Here is a 13,099-nt window from a genome sequence, read left to right as displayed (position 1 = left end):
AAACTAGTTAAAAAAATGTGTACTCTACATAGACCACATTTTTGCCCATGAAACGTTATCTTTTCTGGCATATTTTTGGTTAAATTTGGATTTGTGGAATTTTAGGCGCCCTAGTGTTTTTAATGATGTTGAATCCATTTCTAGTGTTGAAATTGTGATTGAAACACTATAAAATTTAAGATTTTGCAATCCAAAAATTACTAGATTCCAGCCAAAAATACATCATGTGTGAAATTGTGGCCTCAATAGGCAACAAGGTTAAAAAATACCAAAACAATTGTTAAATATAAAATTATATATAGACAATTAAATATAAAATATAAATATAGGTAGCTAAATTTAAATATATTTTAATAAAAGTGTCATATATTGAGGGATTTGGATAAAAGTAAAAAATTAGAAATGGTATATTAAAAAAAATTATTAAATATTGTGGACGGTAATATTAAAACATTGCTTACATAGCATTTTTAATTAATTTCTTGATTTTTGCTAGGTTGGAATTTCCTCAAATTGAAAATAAAAGTAAAAAAATAAAAAAATACTAAAACTACTTTTCAATTGATAATAATAAATTAACTACATACTTTAAAAAAAATGTGTTAAATAATATATCACATTTCCAATGAAATTTATGTTAAATTAGTAAATAGATCAATAAATCTTAAAATATTGCCTTAACATTCACAAAGATTTTTATAAAATACATCTTAACATTCATAATACCGAAACTCAAAAATTCAAACATCTCATGCATCATTGTGCAAGAAATTTGTATAGGTTTAAAAATGCTTCCAAGTATTTTATTTGTTACAATAAATAAAATGCATGCCATTGTAGAATGTTTTACATGGAACTAATATGATAATTAACAAAATATATATTTTTGTAGTGTGTTTCTTGTTTATACAAATCTAAATCTATGAGTGAATTATTGAATCACTCTAGACACATATATTTTTGAGTCTTTAAAGGAGGGATTCATGTCATCACTCTACTTCCTTCTAGCCATTTTTCAAATTGATTGTCATAATAGCAGTAGAAAAATCCAAACTCACATCACCCACAAGCTTTCCAAATCAAGCATATGGAGAGATTTCATTTCATAACTCTCAAAATGAAAAGTAGATGCTCCAAACATTTGGATCTCTTTTTCTATTGTATCCAATATTGAACACACAACTAATAGTAAACACATGAAGTTTAAAAGGAATGCAAATAACTAAAGATTTGAATGCACATTATTGTATGTCAAGGTACGACAAATGATAGTAGAGAATGAACAATGATATACTAGATAAAAATGCTCAAATCAAGCGCAAAGGTAATTCAAATAAAAATTTTGAAGAAGAAAATTGTTGTAAAGTTATAGTTTAAGCACAAAGGGCCTTACAAAGTATTTATAAAATTTAGGATAACAACGGCTAGGTTCTTGGGTATGTTGTGGATGATTCAAAAGAAGAGATATACCTACATAATTCAAGTCAACGATATCAAGAAAGATTGAATTGAAATAATAACTTGATGAGGCAGACATAGCACAAATCTCTTCACTATTTCAACGAAAAATAAACAGTTCAATCAAAACTTGAGAGAAAAACATGGAATGTAACTTTACATTTCTTCTAACACATGTCCAAACCCTGTGTGACCACTTATCTTCCATCACATTAAAGAAAACTAATATGGTACATTAACACTTTTTTGAAGTAAATAAAAACCCTCACACTAAAAACAAATGCTAGACAACCTTCTTCCATTTACATTTAACACTCTTCTAAAGTAAATAAAAACCCTCACACTAAAAACAAATGGTAGACAACCTTCTTCCATTTACATTTAAATGTAATAGGAAAGCTAATGTGTTAAGTGTCCAAAAATTTATAGAATCAATTAGTGTGAAAAAAATACCTTTCATTCTTAAGTAATTCCTTTTTTCACAATCATCATTAAAATTCCAAAATTGTTCCTTCTTTTCACCATCATCATTAAAATTCCAAAGTCATTTATTTTTCTTACCATCGTCATTAAAATTCCACATCGTATAATGCATTTAGTATGCACGGTGATAAGATGTTGACTCCCAAAAGTTTAGAGGCCTAAAGCTTCAAAACACGAAGGCAAATTGCAATGTAAACAAAGTTAAAGAAATTTTTAATAAGCATCTTGCACTTTTTTGAAAATGGATAATAATGAAAGTGAGCATTTTTCTGGACGGCCATTTTTTAATGGCACTTAGGACATATGATACGAGTTTTTTTCCTAATTGTTTTGGGTCAATTTTAATCCCGCACAAAATCATGATAACCAAAGTTCTATAAAGATCATATCGCACAAAATCATGATGACCAAAGTTCTATAAAGATCATATCACCCATTCACGAACTTGTATTAAGAATGGGTTAGGTGTGAGAGCAAAGTAAATGAGTAAAGAGATAGTGTCTACTCAAAGAACCACATATAAAGGAACGTATGAGTTTCCATACTAAGAGAGTGACCATGAGTATGAACATAGCCATTAGATCTCAAATATCTGCCCTCTAAACATATGTAAGGAAAGAGTTTTGAAATGATCCAGTCACACATAAACCAAAAACTTAAATAAATGGCATTCAATTAATCCATACAAATGCTAAAATATTAATATATAATATCAACTTACTGTATACATATTTTTAATTTCTATTGATATTTTAATCATGACAACTTTTATTTTTAACTTAATATTTAAAATATAACACCAACGACTCGTAGACTAAGTATATCAACCTATTACAAAATGGCATGAGTTGAGTCTATCTCTATCCGAAAATACATCAACTTTAAATTTTTAAACATATACTCCTAACTGCTTGATAACCCCCAACGCGTTGGCCATTTCACAGAAACGCCAAGATTTGAAAAGGATTGTCCGAAACTATAACCAGTAGCGGTAGAACCATGGTGTCATCCATGCCGAGATGACTCCATACAAATTTTAGGGTTCAATCCGTAGAATGCAATCTTGCCGCCTCTGTGGAAGGATTCTCTACGTTAACGAGGATTACCAATGTGAATGTGAGGATTCGGTGGACTTGGGTGCCCTATAGGGTACCTGAATAGGGAACGGAACACCCATCCATACATCTGTTTCGTCATATGATGGATTGTATTTGCGCTGCCCTGCAGGATCACACGTATATTCAGCGGTATACCTATATATAAAACCACTACACACTACATGCGGAAAAGCAAATTGAAAGGACCAGAACGATAGGGCAGTGGAAGAGTATGGCACCTGCTGCGTTAATGGCTCTTTACTTACCATTTCTGTACCATCTGATGCAATCAACACAAACATATATCTATTAGCACAAAACGAAACTGATTAAACAAAAGTTATATGAGTATTCCATCAGCCATTCACAAGTTCTGTTAACGGTGGGGATGGGAGAAGAGAAAGTGAATACGCAGGATCTGTTTTGTTTACCCAAGAAACGACATTCGCAGGAGAGTGTGGGATTCCATGTGAGAAGAATGAGGACGATAATGAGGACAGTCATTATAGATCTCAAATATGCACCCATTAAACCAATGTATGCAAAGAGTTTTAAAAAGAACGAGTCGCAGATGAATGATAATCTTCAATAAATTACGTGCAAAAACTATGCTAAACAGTAGTGAGTAGGCAGTTTTATGAGAGGAGCGATCTGTGTCTCCCTTGCTCCATTCTATGTTGGGCCTGCCTGGAACCTTCGATGTTTGAAGTCATGACGCCAACCTGCGAAACACGTTAAAAGTCGTTGGTGCTCTGTTCAATGTTTGGCGGACCATAAAAGTCAGTAGTCTTTGAGAATGAGTTTTGAATAACATTGAGCTGAAACGTTCTATTCCTCTTTGAAATTGAGTAAGCAGATTTTTTACTTTATTTGATTAAAAACGGTTGAAATTGATAAATTTAAGTCTTTACATGGAAAAAATGGAAAAAGCAGGGAAGACTAAATGGAAAAAATTTCCATAGACCAAAGCATGGAAGATTGAAGATGAAGATAAAATATCAAAACAAAGAACCTTGAAAATGGAGAAGAGATGCCACTTCCAGAGAATATGAAAGGATAATTCTATACGAATAATTATAATGAAGTAGTTTAATTAGGGACAATTTTAAATGAAGATTGTTTGGGTAAAAAAAAAAAATTATAATGAAGTAGATTAATTAGGAGATAATTTTAAATGAAGATTGTTGGGTTAAAAAAGTTAATTAGGGGACAATTTTAAATGAAGATTGTTTGGGTTAAAAAAAAGAAATTATAATGAAGTAGATTAATTAGGAGATAATTTTAAATGAAGATTGTTGGGTTAAAAAAAATAAAATTATATAAGGGATAAGAGAATATGAAAGAATAATTCCATATTTTTAATATTTAATGAATAATTATAATGAAATAGATTAATTAGGAGACAATTTTAAATGAAGATTGTTGGGTTAAAGGTTAGAACAAATTAGATTAAAATAAATTATACAAGGCATGCTACTTTAAATGAAATTACTAGTTCAAGAAAACATGAAAGAATAATTTCATATTTTTAATATTTAACAAATAATTATAATGAAGTAGATTACTTTAAATGAAATTACTAGTTAAAGAAAACATAAAAGAATAATTTCATACTTCTAATATTTAATGAATAATTATAATGAAGTAGATTATTTAGGGGATAATTTTGAATGAAGATTGTTGGGTTAAATGTTGGAACAAATTAAATTAAAATAAATTATATAAGGGATGCCACGTTAAATGAAATTACTAGTTAAATGAAATTACTAGTTCAAGAGAACATGAAAGAATAATTCTATATTTTTAATATTTAACAAATAATTATAATGAAGTAGATTAATTAGGGGACAGTTTTAAATAAAGATTATTGGGTTATATGTTAGAACAAATGAAATTAAAAGAAATTATATATAATATTTCGACTTGTTTATAAGGAAGGAGTCAAATTATTTAGTGAAGACAAGTGAGGTTGAAACATAGAGAAAACCAAATATCATGGAAGATTGGAGATGAAAATAGAACATTAAAAGAAAAACCTTGAAAATGGAAAAGGGTACATTTTAAATGCATATTGCTAGTTAAAGAGAACATGAACAAATAATCCCTATTTGTAATGTTTAATGAATAAATTGTAATAAAGTAAATTAATTAAAGGAATATTGTTATGTTACATGTCAAATCAAAATAAAATAAATTTATATATGACTTTTTCATGCTTTTAGAATGTTATGGAAGGATTCAAATAAGTTAAGATTGTTTAGGAATATGATATTGATAATTCATGGTATTGTAACAAAGTCTATTGACAAGCAAGCAATTATCTATGATAAATAAACCTTATGAGCAAAAAGTGAGTGGATGTTTATATTTTCATTTGTTGATTAAATAAAGTTATTAATATTTTCTTATGGTTTTTGAGATTGTTAGGTTTTCCACTTAAATTTGGTGTATTGTGGTAATTTTATCTTTGCTCATTTTTATTTTATTTTGTCTTTGTTGTTTTTTTTTTAACAATCACTATCAAAGCCAAGGGATAGTGGCTTGTAGAAGGAGATGATGGTTGTCAATCTTGGCATATTGTATGTTGAGGCTGAAGCTAACATACTGAAGCTTAATTGAGAACAGAAGCTTGATTGAGATTTGACTGGCATATGTGAAGATTTCCTAAGCTTGATTGAGAACCTAAGATTGACTGAGATTTGACTCGCATATGTGAAGATTTCCTAAACTTGATTGAGAACCTAATATTGATTGAGATTTGACTCTCATATGTGAAGATTTCCTAAGAGAAAACTACTATGAACATAAATGCTTATAAAACAAATATAAATAACAATCGCAGCAATTATTAATACAATATAAATAATAATTATGATCAAACATGTCCCAAAGTAAGTGACTTTTTATGAATAGAAACTTCAAGCATATATAGGAGAACTCAATTGCACTCTAGCCATCACTTTTTTATTTTCAATTACTTATATATTGTTTATATATTGTCCTCGTGGATTTTTTTTATATTCTAAACACTTTGACTATTTTGTGTGACAACAAATTTTATGTCTATCGTTCGGTATAGAACTTCATTATTTGATTTAGCAATTGGACATATAAAAAAAATGGGGTCTTCTTATTCTCTAATTTCTTACTAACATTTAGGATTTTTGCCACTCTTATTCTTCTTGTAATTAACCAAAAAAAATTAAAAGGAAAAAGCTGAGGAAAAAAAAATCCTTAAGTTGTGGAAAAAATCATTCATACATATGAAAAGGTTGAGAATTATTGTTAAAAAACATGTAAAAGTAAAAAGAGAATTTTCAAAATACATTTAAAACAACACTTAAGAAAATGAAGATCTTGATTCCTCGTTATGGTTTACAAACTCATAGTTTTAGCAACCCGTGATATTGGAAAGGTAAATAAAAATAAAATAAATACATATAATTCATAAATTACATATTTTTTCATGGAAGAAATTATCCAAAGAGTTAAAGTGTAATTATAAATATATTTAAAAAGTGAAGGAAATTAATAGAAAATAAAATGATACAAAGAAATTTAAAATTTTATTATTATTAAAACAATACTCAGTTAAAAAGAAAAAAAAAACATTCATTATTATTATATCTTTCAAGTGCAAAAAGGTACTTTTTAATCACAGGGATAAATTTTAAGTGAAATTAATTATTTGGTGCTTACTCTTTAATTAATGGGATAAAGTTTAAGTGAAATTAATTATTTTTAAGAGGATAAATGGTATTATGTTAATCATATCTTAATCACAAAAGAGTTGAATGATTAACTAAAATATTACAAAGTTTGAAAATGTAAAATGGAGACTAATAATGGAACAATTGCATGAAGTGAAGTTATTATCTCTATTTCTCCTACTCAAGATGAAATTCATGTTAGTACTAGATGTGCTAATTAATTAGTGATTCTTAAGTCAAATTTAATAGAAACATAGATAAGGATGAAAAACAATATGACATAAAAAATTTACAACTAAGTATTGCAGACTATACTTTTGTCTCACAATTCACTGTGAAATCTTTATTTTTTTATGATATTGACATTATTTTCCATGGAAGATCATTTATATTAAGTACAAAGAAGAATTTTTTGACATTTTTCTATAAAAGAAAAAATAACACTGCAAGACGTTACATTACAACCATATTTAGTAACATGAAAAGACAAAATATATTTTAAAAGTAATTATTTATGAAAACCAACAATCAATGCAAAATATGCAAAAAGAAGTTGACAAAATTATAGTAGACAAAAAGCCTCAAGTATCATAGTGAAAAATTTCTTATGCAAAATGAAAATCTTAAGGTTAAGAAGTCATTGGAAAACAAAGTACAACAATTTATCAAGAAAGACATCATGTAGATTTTCTTGTACATTCATAATCTCATGTAATCTACTAAAACAAGAGAGAAGAATCTACTTCTACTTTCAACCAACGGAAGCCAATAGATCGATGAAAACAATATGAACAAGAAGAAGACAAATCAATGGCACATAACACAATAAGTTTTCTTAGGGAAAGCCATTGCTCAAAACCCTGCCTATCTGTATTGCATTAATTAGAAATATGAGTGTATATATAAAGCTTGTTCTCACTAGAACAATTCCACATAAGTATGCTTAACTCTCTGCCTCACAAGTTCGCTCTTAGCCAACACTTAGCCAATTGCCATTGTGTGCCAAGCCCCTATTTCCTTGAACAATTCCTAGGATGAATAACCCGTATTTAAAGGGAATTCATGCTTCCAAAACCATGGAATCCTAATTAGGTCATCTTCCTGATTGCATGCATGATATTTACAACTCAATAAATCATACAACTGATAGTACATTGTCCCTGTACTCTAGTCTCAACTGGGTCTTTCTCATAACTAACATGCATGAGTTTCTGATGGGTGAATCTTCACTTATCTGGAGTAGCACCTATGGATGCACTAGTGCACAAATTGATTGCTAATCCTCTACTAGTTCAACAAACAGTTAGAACTAGTTTAATTGACTATAACTCAGTAAATTGAGTTATTTAAGTACAACTCAATCTAAACTCATACTGGACCCCTAAAATTTAGGGAGAACATATACATGACTTCCAAATCGAAATTCCTAAGCTAATTAAGTTAATTAAACTTAATTAACTTTTTACAAGCTACTATGGGAATAGAATTTGATTTTAATTCATAGTTTAAATCAAGGACAAATTAAACTAGAATTTCTTGTTGCCATTTCTCAACAAGAAAGGGATTATCTGCCACCCCAATCGTGTCTATGTGAAACTCGAATTTACATCTTTACTATGCCTATGTCAAAATGTCAGCATCTTGCTCCTCCGTGGGAATGTACTCTAACAACATGATCTGCCTCAATACACAATCTCATAGATGATGATATCATATATCAATTTGCTTGGACCTATCATGAAAAACTGGATTTTCAGAGAGTTTGATACAACTCTAATTATTGCAGTAAATCACTATGGAATCCATCTGCTAACCAAATAGACCAACAAGGATCTTCCTCATCCAAATGGCCTCACATTTTTCCTGACTTGCAGCCATGTACTCTGCATCTATCGAACTGAGTGCAACTGATCTCTGTTTCATGTTGTACCAAGAAACTATCGATGACCCAATACTCAAAATCCCTCCTGATGTGATTTTCCAGTCGGATGGAATCCCCACCCAATCTGCATCCGTGAAGCCTTAAATCTTCACTCTCTTTGTCCATTTGTACCATAATTTGTACCGAGTAGTGCCCCTAGGGTATCTCAATACATGCTTTGTCGCCTTCCAATATTGCTTGGTAGGCCTAACCATCACTTTACTAAGTTGGTTAACTTCATTGCACATATTCGGTCATGTGTTCACCAAATACATGAGTGAACCCACAATTTTCTGGTAAAAAGTAGCTTCCACTACCTATCCCGAAGTAGCATCCTCATTCCTCTAGTTACTAGCTAGAGCAGTCACCATAGGCTTACAGCTCTCCGTGCGGAACCTCCTGAGTATTTCGTTGGTATACTTGCCTTGAGACACAAACAACACCCCATCACCCTGCCATACTTCCATGCCCAGAAAGTAATGCATGAGCCCCAATTCTTTCATCTCAAACTCTCTTGCAAGGTGCTCCTTGCAAGATTTGATCAGTTGATCATCGCTTGTCAGTATGAGATCATCAACATAAATTACAATGATCAACAGTTTACCTTCCACCACTATGTGGTATAGATTCACATTTTCTTCACTCTTCGTGAATCCCAACCCGGTGAATTAACTATCTATCCTGGTGTACCAAGCACGAGGTGCTTGCTTCAACCCATACAACGCTCTCTTGAGCCAGCACACATGCGACTCACGGTCGAAGGTTTCAAAACCTTCATGTTTCTCTATGTACACCTCTTCATCAATCGTGCCATTAAGGAAGGTTGTATTTACATCCATCTGATGTATCTTTCAACCCATCTACACTGATAGTGCCAATATAGATTTGATCGACGAGTTCCTTACAACAGGAGCAAAGGTCTCATCATAATCAATCCCCTCTACCTGTGAAAAGCCACGGGCCACAAATCTAGCCTTATGCTTCTCCACACTACCATCTGCGACTTACTTTACCTTTTAAATCCAATAGGAGCTCACCACAGACTCATCCTTCAATCTTAGAACCACCTCCCAAAAATTGTTACGAACTATGGAGTCATACTCCTCCACCATGGCATCAACCCAAATCGACTATTTCACTACTTCCTCAAAGGAAGATGGTTCTGTCACAACATATCTGCTCATAATAGTCATGCACCTAATGTATCTATCTGGTGACCTCCTTTGTCTACGCTATGATGTGGGTGCTCCCATATTCTCTCTAGAATCTGACAACAGTCTATTTGCCTCTCTGGTGCACTTTCTCCCATCTCTGGAAGACTCTTCCTGATTGGATGTCTCCACTCCCGGATCCTCTACATGTGGATGCTCCACATCAATCTGAGGCTCCTCAACCTTAGGAGATAAAAGCTCCTCAACTACATGTAAATGAATCTCCCTCTCAAGAGAAACTCACATGGCCTTCTCCTCATCAAATCAGACATCCCTACGAACCATTGTCATCCTATTGGTTGGCAAGTACACCAATAGTCATGAGGTGTATCAGTGTACCCCACAAATATCCCCAACTTTGTTGTCGATGCTAGCACTTTGTAATTTTCTAAGGTTTCAAAAGAAAATCACAAGGTAACCACAAACCAACTTTGGAAGCTGGGATCTAGCCCTGCCAGCTTCAAAGAGGGCTCTCTCTATAAGATTTAACTTTGTTGGGTTGAATATTAGGCTAGTTATGAAGTTCAAGGTTTGATTTGTATTTGAATGGTTGGTTGATAACTAGATTACCATTGGGCTATGGAGTCTATTACATAAAGTATGGATCGCCTGCAGTGTCTACAGATAGATATCATAGGGTAAGGTAGTAAAACTAAATGGATTCTTTAAAGTCTGTGAAATGGGGGAGGAAGAACAGATTAAGATTCACTTTAGATATAGAGAATTGTTACCTGAACTCTATATTCAAAGATCAGAAGAAAACATTGAAATTATTAGTAGCCGAGCGCAAAGTGTAGGATTTAAACAAATTCTGCCCTTTACTTATCTATTTAATAATTTATATTAAGAAACAAAGAATTTTTGTAAAAAATTAAATATAAACACATAAGACGATAGAGGCACTTCGCCAACAACTTGACACAAGAATCTTGTGAAAGAGCTTTCTGTATTGTGGTAAATCTGCTTGATGTTTAAGAAATATACAATAGTGTTCTTTTTTTCAAAAACCAACCCTTGATACTTCTAAAGATGAAGTATTCATAATTAATTTACAAAAATATCCTATCAGAATGACTAGGATGTATCTAAAAAAAATCAAACTGAATCAATCTAACTTATTACAAAGATATCAAGGAAATTTGAATTGTTTGAAGTGGTGGCACTCAATTGGTGGAATAGTTGGTTGTCTGGACCTCGAATTTTGCATGTGCTGTTGACGTTGAGTTGTGTAGCCAAATCTACTCTTTACTCCAGTAATTCACATATTTTATCCCAGCGTTGTTCACTTAGGATAGTCATATTCAATAACTTTATGTACACTTCATCAACTTCAGTATATTTAGCTAATGTCGGCTTGGTGATGAATAGGCTTTTAACTGCATACTGAATGTTGAGGTCAAATGCCAATGCTTCCAAGAATGCCTTTCCTGTCATACTGAATCTTCCAGCTGCAACCTTCGAACTGTCCCTTGCCTTGATAATTATTTTCTCATTGTAATCATACCACGTGTTGAGCTTATCATTAATAACTAATAAGTTTGGAAGTCCTTTCTTATAGAGGGGTTCCAGCTTGGTGAAGAATTTATGTACACCAATGTCCATAATCTGACACTTTTCTTCAAGTTGTCTCATTGGATTTCTTTTAATCAACACCTTCCTGACTTCCAATATTGCTTTTGTTATGTCTTCAATCTCTAACTCTTCTAATTCCTGTCTATTTTTGGAGTTAAGGAATTTGATGAGCTCAGTGGCTTCACTGGGTTTGTCTCCCAACTTCTTTCTGACTTGTTTGATGGATTCATTGGACCATTCAATCAGCTCTTATTGCTCAAAAATAATTTGTATTGAAGGCCAAATGTCTATCATGTCTTCATTGATTCATTTCCAGATATTCTCTTTTACATGTGCCAATGTATTACCCATGGCACAATCTACTTCCATCTTCTACAATCTCTGGGACAATGTTTGGGACTTCTGTGTTTCTGTCAGGAGGGCATTTTCAAATCTTGTTCTCTGTTCCTGTAGGACTTTCACCTCCTACCTCAGTTTCTTTATCTCTTCTCCCTATATAGACATGTTTTCCATGGATTCAACCAACTTAACAGAATCATCTGCAATTGATGTGGGAAGTATTGTAGAAGAGGATATTCCTGTTGTCGTGGTTGTTGTAGGGATACCTATTTGAAGTAGAGATGCAATTGGAACTACATCAAGAGGAACCACTGCTAGTTGTGAACTTTGTTCCTTTTCTTTTATCAACTTTTTCATCTCTACTTCCATCTCTTTGATCTATGCACTCTATTCCATTAGAAGCTTCAGCATCTCTTATTTTTGTAGCTCTGTCTCTTCTAGCTCCTTGGCCTGGGGATCTTTTGTTGTAGGTAGCTTCAATTGCTTCTTTAGGGCTGCTATGTTAGCATTTTTCTTCTTGATTATCTCCTCCATGGATTTTGAATTATCAAGATCAAAGCCTGCTTTGATCACCATTTCCTCCAAGTATTTGATTTTGTTGTCTTTAGCCAGAGAGGACACTTTCTCTAGTTTAAGCTGAGACTGCACATTGTTTAAAGAAAGTTGTAGTTTAGAAGCAATGATAGCAGTCTGTGTGAAGGTAGAGTATACCATTTCTCTAGTTTGCCTATGCATATCTATTTGATCTAAAGGATGAACATCCTTTGCCTCAAACTCAAAGGTATTTTGTTTGAAATCTGTTGTTGACTTTGGTTGTGGGACCTAGGCCTGCAAGAATGCGATATGCATTCTTCCCTTCTCTGTGTCATATGCCGAAATAAGCATGTGCTGGATGGAGGAAGACTCCTTCCTGAATTGAGCAGAGATATTGTCATGAATGGATTCATTCCTCTGCTTAATCCCTTTATATCTCTGGAAAATATCCAGTTTGTTATGAAACCAGCTCAAGAAAAGATAGAAAAGATAGATCAACGCCTTAGAATTCAACCTCTTCGAGGGGGCAACCTCCTTTACATTACATAAATGAACAATTCTTGGATGATACAAATGACAAAACCTCCTTTATATATATAGGAGTCTAAGGAGTCACAATATAATCCAGCTGACCTAACAATAATAATATAAAGTCACAAAAATAACAATAGAGGGATTCTATGGGGCACAGAAATAACAATATGGGGGTAATAGGGGCACATCAATATAAATAAGGGGTATAACTACAATAGTAATGGGGTAATCACTAGTATT

The sequence above is a fragment of the Pinus tabuliformis genome, chromosome 7 (genome assembly GCF_031772625.1).
Source record: "Pinus tabuliformis cultivar Carrire ecotype Pingquan chromosome 7, CPIR1, whole genome shotgun sequence".
NCBI lineage: Eukaryota > Viridiplantae > Streptophyta > Pinopsida > Pinales > Pinaceae > Pinus > Pinus tabuliformis.
The sequence above is the reverse complement of the archived record's forward strand: the minus strand, read 5'-3'. Positions refer to the sequence as shown.